Source organism: Narcine bancroftii, chromosome 4, assembly GCF_036971445.1.
Source record: "Narcine bancroftii isolate sNarBan1 chromosome 4, sNarBan1.hap1, whole genome shotgun sequence".
Lineage (NCBI taxonomy): Eukaryota > Metazoa > Chordata > Chondrichthyes > Torpediniformes > Narcinidae > Narcine > Narcine bancroftii.
Window position 1 is genome coordinate 117,184,340 of NC_091472.1, and position 25,017 is coordinate 117,209,356.

Below are 25,017 nucleotides of genomic sequence, written 5' to 3' on the forward strand. Positions count from 1 at the left end.
AGATCTCCTATTAAGGAACAAGACAGGACAGGTGACAGAAATATATGTAGAAGAACATTTTGGATCCAGTGACCATAATATCATTAGTTTCATGTTAATTATGGAGAAGGATCGGTCTGGTTCTTGGGCTGAGATTCTCAATTGAAGAAAGGCCAATTCTGAAGAAATGAGAAAGGATCAAGAAAGTGTAGTTTGGAGTAAATTATTTTCTGGCAAGGATGTCTTCAGTAAGTGAAATTTAGAGAGAACAGAGTTTGTATGTTCTGTCAGGATAAAAGGCAAAGTTCACAGGCATTGGGAACCTTGGTTTTCGAGGGATATTTAGGATCTGATAAAGAAGAGAGAGATGTATAGTAGAAATAAGCAGTAAGGAGCAAGTGAACTGTTTGAATATTTAAAAAATACGAATAAAAGCTTGAGGGAAATCAGGAAGGCTAAAAGAAGACATGAGGTTGCTTTGGCAGTCAATGTGAAGGAAAATTCTAAGGGGTTTTACAGGTATATTAAGGAATACAGGTATATTAAGGAGGAAAATTGGTCCCCTTCAAGATCAGAGTGGTTGGAATCCGAAGAGATGGGGAGATCTTAAATGTTTATTTTTTGCATCAGTAGTCACATGATTCAGTACTGCTGATCCCATGGTGGTTCATCAACAAGCTGCTCTAAAAAGCCATCTTGTAGGCTTTCTACAAATTCTCTCTTGTTATCCAGTCCTGTTTTTGTTTTCCCACTCTACTTGCATGTTAAAGTTCCCTGTAACTACCATAACATTTCTGTTCTGACTCACTTTTTCTATTTGTTGTTGCAATTTGTTGTCCATATCCCAGCCACTGTTTGAGGGCCCATGTATAACTATCAACAGTGTATTTATAACTTGCCATTTTTTAATTCAACTCACAATGATTCTATATCAGTGGTTCTCAACCTTTTTCTTTCCACTCGCATACCACTTTAAGTATTCCCTATGCCATCAGTGCTCTTTGATTAGTAAGGGATTGCTTAAGGTGGTATGTGGGTGGAAAGAAAACATTTGAAAAACACTGTTTTAATTGTACCTAATTGATTTGTTATGTGACCAGTCAACCATTTGATGAACACGGAGGTGAAATTACGCTGTGAAATGGGCAATTCTGCTGCTTCTCCGTGTCAGGGGAATTATTGAAGCACCATGACCATTGTAATGGTCATTTTGATTGACCCGTATCTGGGTAAAGGAAACAGGAGAATTCCTGCATTGAATCGTAACCATTATGATGGTCATTTTTACTAACCCATGCCTAAGTTTTCGAAGCATCATGGAAGTCACATGTTTCTTTTCCCCTATGTAAGGAAAAGGGGTGTTATGACAACTATTCGGACAAAAGGACATTTCTCTAGAAATAACTTGATAAGGACTCGTGAGTTTTTGGCAGTCCAGTCACTCAGTCTCTCCCACCTCCTTTGTAATTACTTCTGAGCATTAGTTTAAAAGACTGCGTTTCAACACAGGATTTGTAAGACTGAACTTTGGCACTGATTTTCCAGAGTTGTGCCTAAGCTGCAATGGTTTGAGTAAAAACAAAAAAAATGCACCCACCCACACCTACACAAATGCACATACGCACAGAGTGCTCATTGTTCCATTTAAGAATATTCTGCATCTGCTCAGAGACATCCTGGACCAAAGCACCTGAGAGGCAACACACTAACCTGAGGTCTCTTTTGTTGCTGCAGAATCTCCTATCTATGATTATCGCTCTACCTGTCTTCCCCCTTCCCTTGAGTCTCAGAGTCGACCATAGTGCTATTGGTCTGGATGCTGCCTGGCCAACCGTTACAAAAACTGCTTATTCCCCTCTGCCATCAGATTTCTGAATGGGCAATGAACTTTTTTTCTGTTCTTTTGCACTAATTTATTTTTAAATAGTGTATTTACAGAAATGTAATTGACAGTAATTGAAAAGGAAGAAAAACCCAACACCCAACCCCAACCAACCAATTTTCCCCTGCAACCGCTGCAACCGTGTCTGCCTGTCCCGCATCGGACTTGTCAGCCACAAACGAGCCTGCAGCTGACGTGGACATTTACCCCTCCATAAATCTTTGTCCGCGAAGCCAAGCCAAAGAAGAAAGAAGAAGAATTGACAGCAATTCGTGCACTTGTAATGCACAATACTGCTGCAAAACAATAAATTTTGTGGCACATGTTCATGGCGATAAACCTAATTCTGATTCTGAACTGTAGCAAATACCCTATTCAAAATCTTCCAGTTAGCACATTGCTCTCTTGAGAATTAGAATGCAGTGAGGAGGTAAAATTGAAAAGGGATTTGGTATCACTTTGTTCCTGTGTTATTTAATGAATTTTTATCAACGAATATTTCACCAGATTTGTGTGGTGAATATAGTATCTGGTGCACATGTGGAGGCATAAAATAACATTAATCTTGTGCCTTGGCAGTAGGGAGCTATCTCGTTTTTGACTGCTATCCTTCAAATTTTGCTCTCAGGCTTGTCTATGGCATCATTTAAGAATATTCTTAATTTTATGACCTTCTGATAACTAGCAGCATGTACTGTCCACCTTTATATAGTGCTAATTCATCTTGATATTAAAAATTAGCTATAATAATGAAAGTCAAAGAGAAAATATTGCCCAAGGAAGAAAGATAAATCGCCACAATTTTGCAAGAGACTGATATTTCAAACTTTATATTTTGGCTTCTGTTCTCTCACCAGCCCATTCCTATTTCTTGGCCTCAAGCTAACTAAACTCATTAGGTGAATAATAATTGACAGTTCTTCATTTACTTATAATAATGTAGTAATAATAACTAGATAGTTGCAAGAATGAATTTTCAAACACAGGTTTACAGTTGATTTGTGTCAATTACCTGCATTAACAGCAAAAGAGAAAGGCAATCTCAATAATTGGTTATTTTTAAATCGGGCTTCACAGTCCAAATATCACAGTTATGATGCTCCCAATGTGGTTTTTAAAAAAATGTTTCCCCACAGTTTGAAGCCAGTTTTTGATGAAGTCAATGGAAACTCTATTTACTTATCCTGCCAGTGAATAGAAGGCCATTCTGCCCTTTGTGCATGCTTCCACTTCCAGTTCTATCATTGCTGATCTGCTGTCTCTATTTACCATATTTTTGCTCTACCATACCTTTTGATGCTTTTTGCATCTAGAAATCACCTAGTTCTTAAATATATTCAATAACAGGGCTCTGTAGCCTTTTGAGTCAAGAAATTTCTTCTCATCTCATTGCTAAATATCATGAGACTATGATATCTAGACTACTACGAAACAAGATGAATGAATCTTGTAGCATTTTGTATGTTTGAGTGAGAGATTTAATTCTCTGAGGAATCAGTTTGGTGAATTATGTTTATCTTTTCGATGACCACTGGTGTTTTGATTTCTTCCCCAGTTTGTTGAACACCCTACTGTTATGGTAACTCAGACAATTTTGGTCAGAACAAGAAATCTATACTTTCTTGCATTGAGTTTTGGTCAGAACAAGAAATCTATACTTTCCTGCATTGAGTTGGTGGCATTGGTATTATTGAAGACATCAGTATTTATTGTTTTGATCATGGATGTAGTAACTCTTAATTATTTGTCTAGCAGGCCTGGTAAAATTAGAGGCTTGATTCTAGTTATTGGTTTAAAGATTCCCAGCAGAAAAATTCAATAATGTCAGACGCAATAGCATTCAATTCCAGTAACACATAACAGAAAAAATGTGTGATTATGCAGAAGAAAGTGCCAAGGAGGTTAATGAGAATTTTGTCAAGATTTGAAAATTTTGATTTTGAAGAATAAGTGAAACATTTTTGCATGTGTTGGAGAAGCTCAGCAGGTCACCCAGTATCGATAGGAAATAAACAGTAACCAATGTTTCTGACTAGAGCCCTTCATCAAGATATGAGCCAAAAGCAGGCATGAGGTTAAAATGGTGAAGAAGGGAGGAAGAAAGGAGCAGGGGGAAGAGTACAAGCTAACCATTTTAATTCCACACACCATTCCCACAATGATGTGTGGGTTACATGTCATGTATTGGCCACATGTACGGCCAAATTCAGGCATCCTGCAAATTGGAGGAACAACACCAATTTTTTGTTTTGGGTACTCTCCGACCAGGCAGCATTAACATCGACTTCTCCAGTTTCTGTTAAACTCCTCCTCAAGTCTCTCTCTTTCCCTATCCCTCTGTCTCCTTTTCTCCACCTCCTCACCTGTTAGCCCGTAATCCTCATCGCACCCTTCCACCTGTGGCTTCCTTCTTTTTCATAGCACTTTTGAGAATTTTGTTTTGTATCAGTGAACTGTTCCTCCTTAGAAATGTGACAGAATAATTTTTTATTAAGAGTTTTTAAACAATCTCTTTCCTTGCTCTTGCATGACACATTTTTAGCAAAATACTTACTTACTTTGGCTTGGCTTCGCGGACGAAGATTTATGGAGGGGGTAAAAAGTCCACGTCAGCTGCAGGCTCGTTTGTGGCTGACCAGTCCGATGCGGGACCGGCAGACACGATTGCAGCGGTTGCAAGGGAAAATTGGTTGGTTGGGGTTGGGTGTTGGGTTTTTCCTCCTTTGCCTTTTGTCAGTGAGGTGGGCTCTGCGGTCTTCTTCAAAGGAGGCTGCTGCCCGCCAAACTGTGAGGCGCCAAGATGCACGGTTTGAGGCGTTATCAGCCCACTGGCGGTGGTCAATGTGGCAGGCACCAAGAGATTTCTTTAGGCAGTCCTTGTACCTTTTCTTTGGTGCACCTCTGTCACGGTGGCCAGTGGAGAGCTCGCCATATAATACGATCTTGGGAAGGCGATGGTCCTCCATTCTGGAGACGTGACCCATCCAGCGCAGCTGGATCTTCAGCAGCGTGGACTCGATGCTGTCGACCTCTGCCATCTCGAGTATCTCGACGTTAGGGGTGTGAGCGCTCCAATGGATGTTGAGGATGGAGCGGAGACAACGCTGGTGGAAGCGTGCTAGGAGCCGTAGGTGGTGTCGGTAAAGGACCCATGATTCGGAGCCGAACAGGAGTGTGGGTATGACAACGGCTCTGTATACGCTTATCTTTGTGAGGTTTTTCAATTGGTTGTTTTTCCAGACTCTTTTGTGTAGTCTTCCAAAGGCGCTATTTGCCTTGGCGAGTCTGTTGTCTATCTCATTGTCGATCCTTGCATCTGATGAAATGGTGCAGCCGAGATAGGTAAACTGGTTGACCGTTTTGAGTTTTGTGTGCCCGATGGAGATGTGGGGGGGCTGGTAGTCATGGTGGGGAGCTGGCTGATGGAGGACCTCAGTTTTCTTCAGGCTGACTTCCAGGCCAAACATTTTGGCAGTTTCCGCAAAGCAGGACGTCAAGCGCTGAAGAGCTGGCTCTGAATGGGCAACTAAAGCGGCATTATCTGCAAAGAGTAGTTCACGGACAAGTTTCTCTCGTGTCTTGGTGTGAGCTTGCAGGCGCCTCAGATTGAAGAGACTGCCATCCGTGCGGTACCGGATGTAAACAGCGTCTTCATTGTTGGGGTCTTTCATGGCTTGGTTCAGCATCATGCTGAAGAAGATTGAAAAGAGGGTTGGTGCGAGAACACAGCCTTGCTTCACGCCATTGTTAATGGAGAAGGGTTCAGAGAGCTCATTGCTGTATCTGACCCGACCTTGTTGGTTTTCATGCAGTTGGATAATCATGTTGAGGAACTTTGGGGGACATCCGATGCGCTCTAGTATTTGCCAAAGCCCTTTCCTGCTCACGGTGTCGAAGGCTTTGGTGAGATCAACAAAGGTGATGTAGAGTCCTTTGTTTTGTTCTCTGCACTTTTCTTGGAGCTGTCTGAGGGCAAAGACCATGTCAGTGGTTCCTCTGTTTGCGCGAAAGCCGCACTGTGATTCTGGGAGAATATTCTCGGCGACACTAGGTATTTACATTGAATATTAATTTTTGAGGTCAAATGTTTATTTCATCTAATCTCTTATGCTTTGCATCATTTTTTAACATTTGTTTGATCTTTCTCCCAATTTTTTACACTCTCTCTGCCTGCTTACGGTGCTTTTTCTGTCTCTGCCCACTCCCTGCTGCTCTATCTCAAATCCCTCTCTCCACGTAATATATACACCTGAATCCAAGTTCCTATCATGGTTTAAATTAACATGGAAATTTAACCTTCAAAGTAACAAAGTTTTAACGTTCAAGACCTTGCTGTGTTCTGAGCCCTGAGGACCCCAAAACCCAGCAGCAATAGATATTCACCAAGACAAATGGTTACTTAATCAAAAGTTGCTTTTAATTATCTTCAAACATGAAAACAGAATCACACTTTAACTTATCACTATTGACTTAACTAACCTAACTTAACCCCCCCTTCTAATTCTAAGCACACGTGTATGTAATTTCAGAAAAGTTCTTTGGTTCACAGTCCAATCTCATTTCTCATTCCTCCAAGTTCACTAGTTGCAGGCAATTATCATATTGTGCACAGAATTTAACCTTTATAAAGTTCACCAGGTTTTGGTGCTTGAAAAGTAAATGGTTACCGCTTAGGAAGGTTCTTGATGGTTTTCAGTGAGAGATTTGTTGTACGCTGGACACCCACAACTGATTCCTTTTTAATCAGCTATGTCAGTGTCTTGCTGAAGAAACTTGCCCCCTCAAGGTTTTCCAGATGATAACCTCTTTCTTTCAGGTCACCACAGGGTTCCTTTTCGTTTCCCTTATTTCAAATGAAACATTAGACAGCCCATCCTCTCCTCTTGCATGAACCACAAGGGCTTTCATTAGGCTGAACCAAGCACTCACAACCTGTCTTCCAAATGGGGTTTTCCACAAGCTTGCCAGCCTTTTCTGTTCCAGTCCCAGCTGCTGACTGTAAAATGGCAGAACTGATCTCTCTCTCTCTCTCTCTCTCTCTCTCTCTCTGAGAGAAAAAGTCTGCTTGACTCTCTGCTTGCAAAACTGCATGACCCTCCTAAAATAGCAAGTTCCACTCCAGACAATCTGTGGCTCTGACAAGTTCTTTCATCTGTTGCCTTTTTGTAAATAACAATCCATTAATGAAGTCTCTTGGGCACTCTCTAAAGTTTTTGCAAAGGCTCTGGGACTGTCATGTCTAGCATTAGCAGAGCTCTAGTATTTTAAATAAGATCTGTTTTAAAGTGTTTGTTTGTGACCTACACTAACAAACCTTCCCCAATTTATCTCCCAAAAATATATCTATATACCGTCACAGCTGAATTCACGATTTTCCAAGAAGCCAATATGAAAGCACCTTCCACATTTAATTCTGAGCTTGCATTGTTAAGGAAGAGATTTGTTGGTTAGGGTAAGCAGAGGCAGGGCCAGCTAAAACCTGTCAGTGATACTGTTCATTTTCTTGATATTGCGAACTTGTGCAAAGTAAATTCGCTAGAATTTAACTGAACTAAGAATTTAATGTAAGAACTGTCTGTAAAATTGTATACACTAATTTTAGAATCTAAAGTACCTGATGTTGGTGTCTTGTTTTACTGACATTGTAAAGGTAAAGGTTCCATTATTGTCACGTAATACTACATTTAGAATGTAACACACATGAAATTCTTTAACTTTGTGTGCTGTAAGGCAGACAGAGAGTCTCCATTTTGTCCAGCACTCCTCACAGAAGCCTACAGCACCTGGTTTCCCCTCCAAGTACTGACCAGGCCTGAGCCTGCTTAGCTTCTGATATCAGACAATCTCATGCGTATTCAGGCTATTAGGCTTCTGCAATAAGCCAATTGGCCAATTGATTTTCGTTGTTTGATTAGAAGTTTAAATTTTGGCCTTTCTAATTTTTACAAAAATAAAATAAAATGCAACCAATATTCTCTGCTAAGCTTTAAAGCTTGGGATAGAAATGAGGCAATCGATATTGGTGTCATCACATTAACAAAATTTCTTATCTTATCTCACTTTCCCACATCCTTGCAAATGTTTTCCTTTCATGCATTTATCCCGTTTTTTAAAATGTCACATTGTCATCAAGAAAACAAATGTTCATACCCCTTAAAATATAACTGTTCATTGTTTTTCCCTTTGTCAATATTCTATCCATGCTGTCACTTTTATTCCAAGCATTTAAATTGTAATTTTAAGCAAATTATGGCAATATCCTCATAAATCTTCTCTGCACCCATTCTAGATTGACATTTTTTTCCTGCAGCACATTGACCAAAACTGATCACAGGGCTCCAAATAGGGTCTCACCAACATCTACAACTGCAGCATGACCTCCCAACTAATGTACTAACCAGACAAATGAAGGCCAATGTGCAAATTGGCTTTTTGATCACCCAATCTAACTGTGATGCCACTTTCAAGGTACAGTGCACCTGTATTCCTTGATCCCTCCCCAGATCCCTGCTATTCACTGTGTAGGTTTTACCCGTGTTAGACCTTCAAAAATGCAACACCTCACATTTCTCTGTATGAAATTCCATCAACCATTTCTCTGCCGACATACCTAAATGACGGAGATCCTGCTGCAATCTTTGGCAACTGTCTTTGTTATCGACAATACCAGACATTTTTGTGTTATCAGCAAACTTGCTAATCATGCCATGTACATTTTCATTTAGACCATTGATTTGGATGACAAATCATGAGCCCAGAACTGAACTCTGAGGTCATAAGCCCCAGTCCAAAAAAAAAGACCATCCACCATCACCCTCTGCTTTCTGCTGTGAAGCCAATTTTCTATCCAGTCAACTATCTCACCTTGGATTCTATGCAAACTCACCTTCCAGAACCGTCTACAGTACAGAACCTCATAGAACACTTGAAATCTTTATCAGTCAGTGGTAATTTTATGATTTATTGGGTTCAAATAATTTGTTTGTTCCCACAGAGTGTTCTGTTATTCTTAATCAATCCCATTTAATTCACTGTCTTCCTCTCAGAGTTAAATAAAAAAATTGTGTTGTTGGCAAAGGAGGAGGAGTGCATTGGGTAAAGCAGCTGGTAAGATCATATTGCCACTATCACTCACACTCAATCATTGCCAGCAAAAATTACAGGATTAGGAATGGAGACATTTTCCTTTTCTACTCTCCTCTCATTGTAATAAGACCAATTTTGGAAATCAGGCTAGAATTAAATTTTGCTCCTTTGGCTTTTTGTCTTGATCTGAGTGGTAATATTCATAAAAGGATAGATTTTGCATTTTTTATTATTCGTGCAGAAAATACCTTTCCATCTTCCGTGAGCCCTGAAACATCAGTTTACTTTCACTTAGATCTATATCACTATGTGTTGCATGTATTCTATATACCAACAGGAATCATGGAGTGCAATAAAATTGCTGATTTAGTCTTGTCATTTAAATTGCTAGCATTTCTTCTGTGGCTTGACATCATGTGAACCCCTTGATTGTAATATAACTATATAATATGCTTTGAACCATAAATTAGGAGTAGATGTTCGTGGTAATTTCCCTGGCCACAAGATCAGTATTTCACACATGAAAATCAAATTGGAATTTCACCCCATGAAAACCATATCCAAAGTTCAGTTTTTGAGAATTAGAAGCATAAGTAATAGTGTCCTTCTTTCATTAATTGTTTTATGCAAATATGAAGACCACTTTATCTCATTGTGTGTAAAATAGATCAATATCAAATTTTAATTTTCATTATTCTTAACTGATTTATGATCCACAAGGGCTGGAAGGGATATTTAATGAAATTACAAAATTATTTTTAAAGGAAATGTAGTGAGTGCTGTTGTCGGTTGAAGATTTTCAATCCTCAAGTTATTTTCACTTCAGTGTACTTTATTACAAATTTGATATTTTTTTTTGTCAGTTCTGCAGATTAACATCTAGTTAAATATGTCAGTGAAGGCAATACATTTACATAATCATTTCATTTGACCTTGTAGCCGGCTACTGATTCTAACAGCGGTTCTTTTAATTAAACATGTGTTTCTGACACGTTTCCCTTAACACTAGGAGACTGTGTTTTGTGTCATGTATGCTGAAGGACAATATTCATTATGATAAATCATTAAATGTAGGAAGGTATAAAATGGGATTAAAGTTAGATTAAGCAGAAATAAAGTGGAAACATTCCAACATTTTTCTTAAGTTTTCTCGTTTTTAAAATATTTTTTTATTTTTCACACTATGAACTATACCAACCAAAATATAACCATATAACCATTTACGGAGCGGAAACAGGCCATGTTGGCCTTTCGAATCCGCACCGGTTCACTGATCTTGTCTATTGTACTAAAGACTCTTCTATCCATGCTAAAGTGTGCCACTTTCCTCCAGAGAAGCTTCATTTAGTTAAGGATTATGTACCAACATTTCTCATTAAATTTACACAGTGGTCTTTTCTCCCTTTTTTTTCTCTTTCCCTCCCTCCCCTCTACCCACCCCCCTCTAAAACCCATAAATATTCAATATATACAATAAAACCATAAAACAATATCTTCACACAAAGGAAAATAAAGAGGAAAAATGCATCATCTATTTATTACACACTGAATCTAGTTGTTTTGTCTTATCATTTTCATTCTCATTTTAGGGGATGGAGGTCATAGGCAAGCTCTCTCTGATATGTTCCATGTATGGTACCCAAATTTGTTCAAACATCGTGGCTTTATGTTATTTTTTCCAATGGAATACATTTATTCATTTCCATGTACCATTGCTGTATACTCATGCTCTCTTCCATTTTCCAAGTTGACATTATACATTTTTTTGCTATTGCTAAGACTATCATAATAATTTTTTTTTTTGCACCTTATCCAATTTGAGGCCTAATTTTCTTCTTCTTATGTTACTTAAAAGAAATATCTCTTGTTTTTTTGGTATGTTATTTTTTGTAATTTTATTTAGTGTCTGATTTGGTTCTTCCCAAAACGTACTCACTTTCGTACATGTACAAGTTGCATATAATGTTGTTCCCATTTCCTTCTTACAGCGAAAACATCTATCCGATAATGTTAAATCCCATTTTATTAATTTTTGAGGAGTAATATATACCCTGTGTAACCAATTATACTGTATCATGCATAACCTTGTGTTTATTGTATTCTTCATAGTTTCAGAACATAACTTTCCCATACTTCATTTTTTATCTTTGTTTAGATCCTTTTCCCACTTCTGCTTAGGTTTATAGTTTATTTCATTTTCCTTATCTTGCAGCTTATCTTGTGCATGTTGACTATAAATCTTTTAATTATCATTGTGTCTGTAATCATATTATTCAAAGCTGCTTCCTTCAGGTAATCTCAAGCTGTTACCCAATTTATCCTTTAAATAAGCTTCCAATTGATGATATGCAAACATTGTGCCATGAGTTATTCCATATTTGTACTTCAACTGTTCAAATATTAATAAATTATTTCCCAAAAAACAATGTTCTATTCTCTTGATTCCTTTTATCTCCCATTCTCTAAAGGAAAGGTTGTCTATTGTAAAAAGGATTAGTGGATTTTGCGTCAATAATAATTTTGGTTTTTGGTAATTCGTTTTTTTTCCTTTCTAATTGGATCTTCTTCCATGTATTAAGTAAATAATGCAGTACTGGTGAGTTTTTATATTGCACCAGCTTTTCATCCCACTTATAAAGTATATGTTCCAGTACCTTTTGCCCTATTTTATCTAGTTCTATCTTAGTCCAGAATGGTTTTTCCCTTATTTGGTAAAAATCTGATAAATATCTTAATTGTGCGGCTCTATAATAATTTCTAAAATTTGGTAACTGCAAACCACCTTGATTATACCTCTCTGCTAATTTATCTAATGCTACCCTTGGTTTCCTCCCTTTCCACAAGAATTTCCTTATTATTCTCTTTAGTTCATTAAAGAATTTTTCTGTTAAAGGAATTGGTAATGTTTGAAATAAGTATTTTATCCTTGGGAACACATTCATTTTAATGCAGTTTACCCTCCCTATCAATGTTAGTGGTAAGTCTTTCCAATGTTCTAAGTCTTCCTGAAATTTCTTGACTAGTGGCTGATAATTTAGTTTGTACAAGTGGCTTAAGTTATTATCTAACCTGATCCCTAGGTATCGGATTGCTTGTGCTTGCCATTTAAATGGTGATTCTTTTTAAAATTCTGATAGTCTGCATTAGTCATTGGCATCACTTCACTTTTATTTGCGTTGATCTTGTACCCCGATATTTCTCCATATTCCTTCAATTTCTTATGTAATTCTTTTACTGATACCTCTGGTTCTGTTGGGTATACTATTTTTGCACATGATGTTATTTGCAAATAAGCTGATTTTATACTCCCCTTTTATTTTTATCCCATTTATTTTATTTTCTATTCTTATCAGTTCTGCCAAAGGTTCTATTGCTAAGGCTAACAATGAGGGAGGTAGTGGACCTCCCTGTCTAGTTGACCTACTTAATTTAAAGTGTCTTGATACATATCAATTTACTGCTACCTTCGCCAACAGTCCATCATACAATGCTTTAATCCAATTTATATATTTTTCTGGTAGATTGAACTTCTGTAATACTTTAATGAAGTAGTTCCACTCTACTCTGTCAAATACTTTTTCTGCATCTAGATAACAGCCACTGTTGGTTTCTTATTTCCATGAACTGCGTGGATTAGATTAATAAGTTTACAGGCATTGTCCGCTATTCGTCTTTTCTTAATAAATCCAGTTTGATCTTGTTTTACTATTTTAGGTACCCAAATCAGCCAATCTGTTTGCTAATAATTTCGCTATTATCTTATAGTCTGAGTTAAGTAGAGATATTGGTCTATATGATGCTGGGGTTAATGGATCCTTCCTCGTCTTTGGTATTACTGTAATTATTGCTGTCTGGCATGAATCTGGCAAGTTTTGTGTTTCTTCTATCTGGTTTATTACTTCCAGGAGAGGAGGAATTAATAAATCTTTAAATGTTTTATAAAATTCTATTGGAAATCCATCCTCTCATGGTGTTTTATTGTTTGGCAGCTTTTTTAATATATCCTGTACTTCCTCTCTTTCAAATGGTTTTATTAGTTTGTTTTGTTCTTCTTGCAATTTCGGCAGTTCAATTTTAGCTAAAAATTCCTCTATTTTATCATCTTTCCCCTTGTTCTCAGTTTGATACAATTGTTCATAAAATTCCTTAAAATTTTCATTAATCTCTGTTGGATTATATGTAATTTTTTTGTCCTTTTTCCTTGATGCCAGTATCATTCTTTTCGCTTGTTCTGTTTTAAGTTGCCAGGCTAATATTTAGTGTTTTTTTTCTCCCAGTTTGTAATACTTTTGCTTTGTTTTCATTATGTCCTTCTCCACCTTGTACTTTTGTAATGTTTCATATTTAAATTTTTTTGTCTGCCAATTCTCTACTTCTTGTTATATCATCCCTTTTTACTAATTCTTTTACTGTACGTTCTATCTCCCTTTCCAACTGCTCTATTTGCCAATTGTAATCCTTTTTCATCTTAGTCACATAACTTATTATCTGCCCTCTAATGAAGGCTTTCATTGCGTCCAATAATATAAATTTGTCTTACACTGATCCTGTGTTTATTTCAAAATATGTTTTAATTTGGCGTTCAATAAACTCCCTAAATTCCTGTCTTAAGTAGCATGGAGTTTAACCTCCATATATATGTTCTTGGTGGGATGTCCTCCAGTGCTAATAATAGGGGTGAATGATCTGATAGTAGTTTAGCTTTATACTCAGTTTTCCTAACTCTCCCTTGAATATGGGCTGACAAGAAAAACATATCAATCCTTGAGTAAATTTTGAAAATTCCTTCTCTCTTGGGTGTTGCCTCCTCCATATATCCATAAGTTTAATTTCCTGCATTGATTTAACCATAAATTTGGCTACTTTATTCTTTTTACTTGTCTTTTGTCTAGTTTTATCCAACTTGGGTCCAAATTAAGGTTAAAATCCCCTCCTATCAATATATTTCCTTGTGTGTCTGCAATCTTCAAAAAAATATCCTGCATAAACTTTTGATCCTCCTCCTTAGGTGCATATATATTGAGCAAATTCCAAAATTCTGAGTATATCTGACACTTTATCATTGCATACATCCCTACCAGATCTATTATTTCCTCCTCTATTTGGATTGGTACATTTTTGTTGTATGTCTACACCTCTCGCTTTTGAATTACAGGATGCTGCTGTTACGTGTCCTACCCAGTCTCTCTTTAGTTTATGTTCCGCTTCAGTTAGATGTGTTTCCTGCACAAATCCTATATCTATTTTTTCCTTCTTCAATAAATTTAGTAGCCTCTTCCTTTTAATTTGGTTATGTATTCCATTAATGTTTATAGTCATATAGTTCAACATGGCCATCTTGTATGTTGCATACACCTGTTTTCCACCTCTTCGCCACCTCCATCTCCCTTTTCCCCATTTTCATCTCTAGTGTTCTCTTACTACACTTAGTGTACGACAACACATTTAAGACATAAAGTACCCCCGCAGTTCTCACATCCACTAATATCTTAACCCCCAAAAGTTCTCCCCCCCCCTCTCTGAGTTGCCCCATATCCCTTGCCAGGCAACCACAACTTCCCTTTTCATTTGGATTGCGATTTTATTCGCAGCGTCAACTTATTTTGCAGTGACGGTTATTCCCCCTCTACCCAGCCCTCTCCAGAAAACACTTTTTAACACATAACAAAGCTCTCTCTCTTTTTCTTTCCTCCCTTCCTTCCCTTCTCTTTTCCCTCTTTATTTCTTTAAATATACATTGTTTTTACATCTTAATATGTACTCTATCGCCGTTCTTCATTCTTGTTCTCTTCATCTCTTCTCCTGTCCTGCAAGCATTCTGCGAATTCTTGCACTTTCTCTGGATCCGAGAACAGCTTGTTTTGCTCCCCGGGTATAAATATTTTAAGCACGGCTGGATGTCTTAACACGAATTTGTAATCTTTTTTCCATAAAATTGATTTTGCTGTATTAAACTCCTTCCTCCTGTTTAAGAGTTCAAAACTTACGTCTGGATAAAAAAAATATTTTTTGATCCTTGTACTCCAATGGTTTATTTTCTTCTCCAACTTTATTCCTTTCCCATTCCAGTATATTTTCTCTTGCGGTATATCTCAAAAATGTTACTAAGATGGATCTTGGTTTTTGATGTGCCTGTGGTTTCAGAGCTAATGCTCTGTATGCCCTTTCTATTTCCATTTCTGTCATTCCCAGGACCTTCGGGATCCATCCTTTTATTAAATTCCTTCATGTCTGTGCCTTCTTCACCCTCCTTCAGGCCCACTATTTTTATGTTGTTTCGCTTACTATCATTTTCCAACATATCAATTTAATGAGATAACCACTCTTGTGTCGCTTCAATTTTTTTGTCACTTTCTTCCAATTTTTTTCTTAAGTCATTTACTTCCATTTCTATAGCCGTTTCCCACTCTTCCACATTCTCTGCTCTTTTCTCTATTTCTATCATTACCTTTGCATTTTATCTTCTGTTCTTTTCATTTTCCTTATAATTGCATTAAACTCGAATGATAACCATTCTTTTAGTGATCTCATTTGTTCTTCAAAAAAAAACTATCTATATTCTGTTCATCAGTTTTACCTTTTATTTCTCTTTGTCCATCAATTTTTCCTTCTATTTTCTCTGAAGATCTTGGTCTTCTTCCTCTTTTTCTGTGTCTGTACCTGTGTTTGTGTCTTCTTCTCTTCTTTGTTTGTAATTCTGTTTTTCCTGATGAGCTGCTTGTAACTCTTTATCGGGCCTCTTCCTGCTGGGCCTCTTCCTGCTGGGCCTCTTCCTGCTGGGCCTCTTCCTGCTGGGCCTCTTCCTGCTGGGCCTCTTCCTGCTGGGCCTCTTCCTGCTGGGCCTCTTCCTGCTGGGCCTCTTCCTGCTGGGCCTCTTCCTGCTGGGCCTCCCCTCCTGGGCTGGTCGTCTGTTGTACATCCTGACATTGATCTTCTTATCGGTTATCCCTCCGTCTATCTCCTACGTCTGTTTCATCGCTCCCTCTTCTGCTGCCTTCCTCGTCCTCTAGCTGAGCGCTCTGGTGTTGGGCATCCCTCAGCTGTTCATTCTGTGGCAGCCCACTCCTCTGCTGAGCCCCCCTCAGCCGGTGTCCTCTTTCTTCTTTGATTGCGCAGTTGTCCACTTTTGTTTGGCTCTGACAGCCATTTTTGCAGCCCACCGGCTGGTGAGTCGCATCTCCGCAGGGCAGGCACTGACTTCGAGGGTCGGGCTCTCCTCGCCACCACAGCACTCTTTTCCTTCTTGCAGTCTCCAGCGACTTTTTTTTTCCAGTTCTCTTTCTTAGAACCTATCTTCTTTCTCTTCTCTGTATCTTTACCTTCTATTTCTTTTTATTTTTGTTATGGTTTGCTTTTTCCTATTTTCCTGGAGAGGGCTGGTTTTCCCGACTGGCCACTACTCCATCACGTGACTCCCAAGAGAAAGTTTAAGATCATTTTCAGCATTTGTGCCTCTTGTGCCTCCTGGAAATTGAAGACATCTTGTAGTCATGAAACAGTGGGGGGGTGGGTGGGGGGGGTGGGGGGAACCTTTTCCCCACTTGCCCCTTCCAATGCTGATGATTGTCACACTGGATTTTAGTTTCATAGTTGACATCATCTTCAGTTGCTTAAATTTTATTTTGAATTTGTCTTACCAATGGATATTGGGAAGATTGTAGCATCTGCTAATGGCAGTGCTACCGAAATGAGAGGTAACCACACAAAACGAGGGGAACCAGTAACTAAATTTCAATTCCTCACGCTGCTCGAGGAGACCTCCCACTTCCTGTGAGGGGCGCGCTGGCCTTAGGCAATGATGTCAGTGCGTGGCGGCATCACTCCCTATTCAACGGCACGCAACATGGAACTGGCGCTGTCCCTCGGGCAATGCGTGTCGCCAACTGTGGGCTTCTCCTCGGAAGGGAGGCCCTTCAGCCCATCTAACCGGTTGGTCGGCCCACTACACCACCACCAGCCCAGATTCACTGCCACCCTTTAAGCAAGGTACTGCTTGTCTTTGGATGGGTGGCCTCTATGTCTGACATGGGGATCCGGGGCGGGCTGACCTGCGTCCAGATGCCCTGCCTTGAGGCAATCAATTGTAAACCTGTCCTGCCGCCTGCCAATGTCCAAGGTGAAAACGACACCGTTGTACTTCAACACCTTGTATGGGCCTTCTTAGGGACGTTGCTGTCCTCTCCGCATGAAAATGAATTCGGTAGACTGTAGGTTCGCCAGGACATGGCAGGGTGGAGAGCTGTGCTGGGAAGGTGGCCGAGGTTTCTATCTACCCGTTTGTTCCCTCAATCGCTGGAGGATGTCTAGAGTACTGGATTGTGGGCTGGGAGGGTTGAGGTTAATGTCTCCTGGGATAGTAAGTGGGGAGCCATACACCATCTCGGCTGATGACGTTATTAGTAGGTCTTGTTTTGGTGCTGTGCGAATTCCTAACAGCACCCATGGGAGTTCTTCCATCAAGTTAGAGCCATTTAGTCGAGCTTTCAGGGCTGCTTTCAGGTGATGGTGGAAACATTCGACGAGGCTGTTTGCCTCAGGATGGTAGGCCGAGGTTTGGTGTAACTGGCTGCTGCAGAACTTGGCTAGGTTGGCCCCGAGCGAGGACGTGAACTGGGCCCCTCAGTCTGAGGTGATGTGGGTCAGGACTCCAAAGCGTGAGACCCAAATGTACTAAAAAGCTCTGGCACAAGTCTCTGTGTCGCATGTGGGCAGGAGTATCGCGTCCGGCCAATGGGTAAATGGTCAGTTACTGTGAATAAATAATGCTTATTTTGGCTCACAGGAAGTGGGCCGACGATGTCCAAGTGAACATGGTCAAAATGGCACTGTGCCAGGTTGAAGCTCTGGAGTTGGAGTGTACTTTGGTATGTTGGCAGTCCAAACAAGTCTTAGCCTACAGAATTGCATCGCAGTGGAGCCCATGCCACATGAACTTGTCAGACAGCAGGCAGACTGTGGACCTAATGGCAGGATGTGACAGACCATGTATTTGGTCAAGCATCCACTGTGGCCAGGTCATGTGTTGGATGGGTTTGGGGAAGCCTGTGGACATGTTGCACAGTAAAGTCGGGCTCCCTGGTGAAGGACAGAAATCACTAACCTTCACGTGGTGATGGCAGTCCGGTAGGTGTTGACATCTGCATCCTCTGCTTGGTCTTTGGCTAGCTGAGCAACGCGATGGCCAGTCTGGAAGCGCATTGGCCACCACGTTGGATTTGCCTGCGAGGTGGTGAATGTCAGTTGTAAACTCGGAAATGTAGGAGATGTGTCATTGTTGCCTCGCCGACCATGGGTCAGAGGTCTTGCTGAGTGCATGGGTGAGTGGTTTGTGGTCTGTGTAGATGACGAAAACCCTTCCTTCTAACATGTACTGGAATGTCATATTTGCTAAGTACAGTGCCAGCAGTTCGTGGTCAAACACACTGTACTTGAGTTCTGTTGTTCGGAGATGTTTGATGAAGAAAGCCAGGGGATGCCCCTGTTCATTGACCCACTGCTTCAGCACCGTGCCGATTCTGTCTGATGCATCTGTTATAAGGGCCAGGGGGAGGAAGAGTCTGGATGGGGCAAAAATGTGACTTCCGCCAATGCCACTTTGGCTGCCTGAAATGCTTCAACTGTTTCGCGTCTCCAGGGGAGCGCCTTGTCTCCAAGTTTGATGAGGTTGAATAGGGTTTGTATGAGAGTAGCCGCTCCCGTGAGGAAATGATGATAGAAGTTCCCCATCCCTAGGAATTCTTGTAGGCCTTTGATTGTTCTCAGCCTGGGAAAACATTGGATGGCTTCCACCTTACCTGGTAGTGGTGTGGCCCCCTCTTGTGTGATACGGTGTTCCAGGACATCAATAGTTTCCAGGCTGAGCTGGCACTTAGCTGGGTTCACCATGAGTCTGATCTCCTGCAACCTGTTGAAAAGGTGAGTCAGGTGTGTCTTGTGTGCGCTGGCATCAGGGCTGGTAATTAGAATGTCATTCAGGTAGCTGAAGATGAAATCGAGGTCCCTGCCAACAATGTCCATGAGACGCTGAAACATCTGGGCTGCGTCCTTTAAAACGCATCTGAAGGAACTCGAAAAAGCAGAAAGGTGTATTTTGTAGCCGTGTTTGGGGCATCGTTAGGATGCACTGGAATCTAATGGTACCCTTTGACGAGATCCACCTTGGAAAAGATCTGGCAGCCCATGAACCTCATGGCAAAATCCTGGATGTGTGGGTGGTGTCTCTATCTGGGACAGTGGCGTCGTAGAGTTGCCTTTAGTCGCCACATGGGTGCCAACTGCCTGAGTTCTTCTGGACCATGTGTGATGGCAACGCCCAGGGGCTATTTGAGCGGCAGCGAACTTGGTCTTGGCTTGAAGGATTTTGTCCTGCGAGAAACCCCTTGCCCGTACATACATTGGGGGCCAAGTGGTCTTGATGTGGTGCTCCATGCCGTGCTGGTTTAGCATCGTGGAAGTTGGGTGCCAACAGTGACGGGTACTTGGCCAGTAGGAGGGCATATTCATTACAATCCAGAGCATGGATTTCTAATGGCAGAAAGGAATGTTGCCGTAGAGTGAGGTGGTATGAATGGAACGTGGTAGTGTTGATAATACGGCATCTGTTCATGTCCATCAGGAGCTCATGTGCCTGGAGGAAATCTGCTCCAAGTAGGGCTTGTCCCATTGCCACAATCATACACTTCCAGTGAAAACCACGTCTGCGGCATCGATTGTGACCAGCTGGGTGCCGAAACTCAGAATGGAAGAACTGTTGGCTGCCTGTAGGGGAAGGCCCTTGGGATTGTGTTTGAGTTTGAAATATGTCAGCAGAATGAGGCTTATATCTGCACACTTGTCGACTATGAAATCTCTCTTTGTTTGCTGGTCCCTGAGGTAGAGTAGGCCTTTATGTGTGCCAACTACTGAGGCTACTATTGGCGACCATCCTGTCAGTTTCCCACCGTTGCACTTGACTTGGGAGCATGGAAGGATGCACCGTTGGGTGTTATGGCCCACCTGCGATGGTAGAAACAGTAATTACTCTGTCTGAGTGCTCATTGCATTGTGGCTGGGTTGCGGCTACTGCTGGAGGATCCAGTGGGGGGGCTGAACCAGCAGCGATGATGGCGTAGATCGGTTGCATATGTATGGAGCTCTGTTGCAGGATGAGGAAAAGTCTGTCTGCTTCTTTGGCTCCCAGGTGTTGGGCACTGAAATCCACGCTGGATATTGCCGCGGAAACGTGCACCGGTAGCTTCGAGAGGAAAAGGGCCTCGAACAAGAAACAGTTTGTGTGTCTGTCCTCTAAAGTCACCATTTTGTTCATGAACTCAGAAGGGTTCTTCTCACCCAGGCCTTGCATTGGATGAGGACAGTGTTCTCGTGTTGGCTGAGTTCCAGTGAATCAAGGAAGAAACGCTGGAATTATTCGCACTTGCGCTCCAAGGTGGATTTTACATAAAGGAGTATACTTTTGCTGTGGTAGTGGCATCCAGAGCTTTGACAATGTGCCAGAGTTTGGTATCCTCCAAGACAATGCCACTGATCTGGAGCTGTGACAACCAATTCCTGGGCTGATTTGCCCAGAAGCAAATGCACGCCCACAGCATTGGTAGCAGTCGTTGCGACTGTAGCAGTAGTAGCATCCTGCATTTTGTCATGTGTGAGGTGGGTTTTGAAACCATTGGAGTTACAACAGTAGCGTCTGCTAACGGCACCGCTACCAAAATGAGAGATGTCCACAAAGCGTGAGGTGAACCAGTAACAACTTTATTTTGAATTCTTTGCGCTGCTCGAGGAGACTGCCTACTTCTTGTGAGGGTTGCGCTGGTCTTAGGAAGTGACATCAGCCCATCACAGCATCACTCCCCATCCAGCAGCACACAACATGGAAGCGGTGCTTTCCCCCAGGCAACGCATGTCACCAACCATGTGCTTCTCCTTGGAAGGGAAGGCAAGCCCACGTCATCTTGTGTCGGATGACTGGGGCAGTCACTTGGCCCACTACAAGATGTTCAACCACAGCCAAATGTAACATTTTATTTACTTCAATTTTATAAATGTGCTCATGCAAACAGACTTCTTTTGTTTGCCTATATAATAGCAACTTTACTTCAAATGTAGCCCCAAAGTTTGAAAGTACTTCATAATTCCTAAGGATATGGTGTGTGCCAAGTTGCCAAATTCAAGTTGTAGTTATTCATTATGGAAACAGGCTATCTGATGATATATGGGGGCCAGGGAAATGCTATCTCATTCTCTTTGGGGGTATATGAAAGTAAAGTCTGAAGTGGATGAAATATGAGAGAGGCCCCAATTTGTTCTCTGCATTGCTTTCCTCTGTCCTTCTGTTTAGTTAGTAGTTTTCATTATAAGATAATAAGAAATTAAAGGATTCAGGAAAAAAATATTTACTAAAGAATGCTGAATATGTGGAATCTGCATCAGTTGGACAAACCCATGAGGGGAGTGAAAAGGATTATAGAGGAGAGACTGAAGGAGCCTTGAGTCAAGCATAACTTATGATCTGATATAACAATACGTAGTCCAAGAGAAGAGACTGTAATGTCACAAGGACTGAGATACAGTGAGAAGCTTTCTTCTGCTTGCCATTCAAAGGCCAGCAGAAAAATGCTACACTCTGCCATCATCTTGCGCCCAAAAAATGAAGGAAAAAGAGAAGTTACTTCAAAGATAGCAAATGGTTGAAGATGATGTCACCTGTTCTCCCCGTAACCATCCGAACAACCAGCCGTTATTGCTCCTGCTACTTGTTATCCAGCGACAAGAGACCTGTAGATACCAAGAAACAGCGAGCCTCCATATCTAGCTGTGTGCTCTCCGTCGTACCTCCTTGACCACTGGTCACAATCCTCTGAAGCTGTTGAAAGACGTTACCTTAGGCCTGGCAGGATGCATGCCCTCTATCAGAATTACCAGTCCATGGTCCTGATTCTTGGAAGTCGTCAATGCCCTTGACTTAGTGGGAGTTCTACTCTCCATGGATCTCTTGGACCCCTGGTCCCGATTCCTGGGAATCGTAGGCTCCAGCCAACCTGGCCCAGGCTGAAGGTGACTTCTCCTCACAACCAAAATGCTGTTCATTATTACGTTTGGTGTAGAAATTAGCGCAACATCTTTTTACAGTGCCAGTGATCGGAACTGGGGTTCCAATGCTGCACTGTCTTTAAGGAGTTTGTACATCCTCCCTATGTCCGCGTGGGTTTTCTCCAGAGCCTCTGATTTCCTCCCATTCTTCCAAAATGTAGTGAGGGTGTAGGTCAATTGGGTGTAATTTGGGTGGCACAGACTCATGGGCCGAAATGGCCTGTTACCGTATTGTATGTCTAAATTAAAATGATCCACTATGGTGCAGAAAGTCTTTTTATTTGTACAATATTTTTAAATACACCTTCACTATTGAAACATAACCTTTTTTGGCAACTGCAACTGCGAATATTTATATATTTTTGTGTTAATCTATCTTTTATCTATCCTTTAATATTTATGATCTCTTTCTGTCTTGGCATATTTTGTAATCTAATTAATTCCATTAGAGTTAGTGTATCTTGTGTATCTGAGGCTACAGCAAGTAGTGATTTCGGTGCATCTGTACATTGTACTTGTATATATGACAATAACAAAAGGAGTTGGTATGAAAAAAAAATTATACCTTTTTCTGTTTCCTAGAGATATTAATTATGAGCTTTGGAGGATGACTTCTAAATGAATTGAAACCTAGAAGAGTGTTAAACTTTGACCGGAAACAACTGATTGGGGGTGTAGGCAGAGTGGCAATTTTATTTCGAAGCAAAAGATTCTGCTCACATTCTTTATCAAATGTGCAGAGGAGATTGACCAGGATGTTTGGAATAGAGAGCATGTCTTGTATAGCAAGACTGACAGAACTAGGGCATTTATTTTGAAGTTATAAGGGATGAGAGGTAACTTAGAGGTATATAACGTGATCAGGGGCTTAGATAGGGTAGGCAGCCAGCACATTTTTCTTGAGGTGACAACAGCAAATACCAGAGGGCATTTATTTAAGGTGAATGAAGAAGAGTTTAGGGGAGATATCAGAGAACTTTTTTTTTACACAGAGAGGGATGCCTGCAATGCATTGCCAGGTATGGTGGTGGAAGCTGGTTCAATAGGGATGTTCAAAAATCTGTTTGATAGGCACATGGATGTAAGCAAAATTGAGGGTTATGTATGTGAGGTAGAGAAAGATTAGATTATCGTGGCGTCGGTTTACATAGGTCGGCACAACATCGTGGGCTGAAGGGCCTGTACTGCATAGTAATGTTCTATGTTCCAAATGTACAACATGCACACTGTGGGTGTGGAGCTATTCTCACAGTATGAAATACAACATGCCAATTCATAAGTACCTAATAGTATGAATTTGATACTGGAGGATGATAAAAATGTCATTCTATTGCTTGGGTTAAAGAAATGGACAGGAGAGATGGTGAAAGTTCCAAGGAGAAGAAGAAATTTCTGGATGCGTTGTACATCAATTCATTAAAAAGATGTTGTCACCCACTGTTTGCTCAGTTTCAACAGGAGCTTACTAATATTAAGGATTTGTAAACTTGTTTGTGCTATTCTATGACTCAAAATCTTCATACATTGCAAAATTTTGCATTTGCAATATATAGTGAAGTGGTATGTCGAGAGAGATTAATGGATGTTTCTGATGTCAGTCAACATTTTTTTTGGATAAGTTGGGCGTGAGCTTTTACTCTTTTCCATCCATTAACCCAAAAAGCAAAATATTTGGATTTACTTTTATTCAAAAGTGGAAAGAACCTTTCCATGTCCCCTGCTGAAGAGCTGTCTTGCATTTATTACTTAGTGATAGAAGAGAATATTGATACACTAGTATAAATGTATCATGTGAATCATTTATACATTTTTTAAACAATGCCTTAATTAAGTTCTTCAGGACATTTTACTCTGGTCCCTTTTATTGCATGGCATTTATTTATTTAGTTCAAATTGCAAGGTTAACTCTGAAGCTCTACATCATGGAATCTTGTAATTTTCAGCAACAATGTACAATTTCAAAGATCTGACATTTTTGGGAAGAAAATTAAGGAGTTTCCTCTCATAAAAGTGAAGTTGACTTGTAAAGTGGCAGCTTAGTAAAAATAGAATCTTAACAATATTCGTGCCAGGATTTAGGGCAGTCTGCATTCAGATTTGAGGATCAAATTTATAATAATTGTTTAAATATTTCACAAAGACAGCTTGCACAGCAAGATGGCAAGCGTTGAAACAAGAGATTCCTTTATGGTCATGTAATAGTACAGAATATGTAATATAGCATGAAATTGCCGCTGCCTTGCTGTAAGGCAGAGATGCCATTAGTGTTACCCAGCACCTCTTACTTACAGTAAGGGAGAAAGTGAAGCAAAAGAGAATCCCTTCACAGTTAATGAATGTCCATGGATTTGCCTCCCGCTACCTCTGCAGCCACACAGACTCCTGTTTGATTCATCAGTAACCCAAGCATATCCACACCTTCAACACAATCAGGAAGCCTTCAGTGCCCAAAGTCTGTAGGGAACCCTTCTTGCCTTCAGCCCTTTCTCAATTCCCAGCTCCGATACCTGGTTCCCACGAGGCAGTCTTTCGCAGCCAAAGCAGGTGCCCTGACCCTGGTCGCCTGCTGCTTGTGTGGGTCCCACAGCCACTGAGCCCCTTGCTGGTACGCTGCCTGTAGGATCGTCTCTTCTCCTGGTTTCTGATGCTCTGTGTCTTCTCCCCAGTGCCTGTAAGCAATTGTGGCCACTGGCAGGCATAGGCGTCACCATCTTGGGAACAGACTCTGCAGTTGCAGGATTTTAAAATAAAACACTGGATACTTTAACAGGCCGTTTAAAACCTGCACAGAACCTTCGGTATTAGGATTGGGTGGTTGAACCCTTCGAACCAGCACTGTCTCTGCTTTCCTGGGTCTGCACCAGCAACAGCACTGCTGTGTTTTTAAGATAGAGATCGAAGAGCCGGGTAAATTTCTAAAACAACAAGATCTCAGAGGGTGCTGAAATTCTTGCTTTGCATTTGTGTTGTTGGCTGAACCAATG

General features: G+C 40.7%; 1 protein-coding gene across 19 annotated transcripts in view; it reads left to right on the forward strand.

Moving 5' to 3' along the window:
- Positions 1 to 25,017, forward strand: part of fbrsl1 (fibrosin-like 1) — an 898,034-nt gene that overhangs the window by 237,377 nt on the left and 635,640 nt on the right. The gene's annotated exons all lie outside the window — the stretch shown is intronic.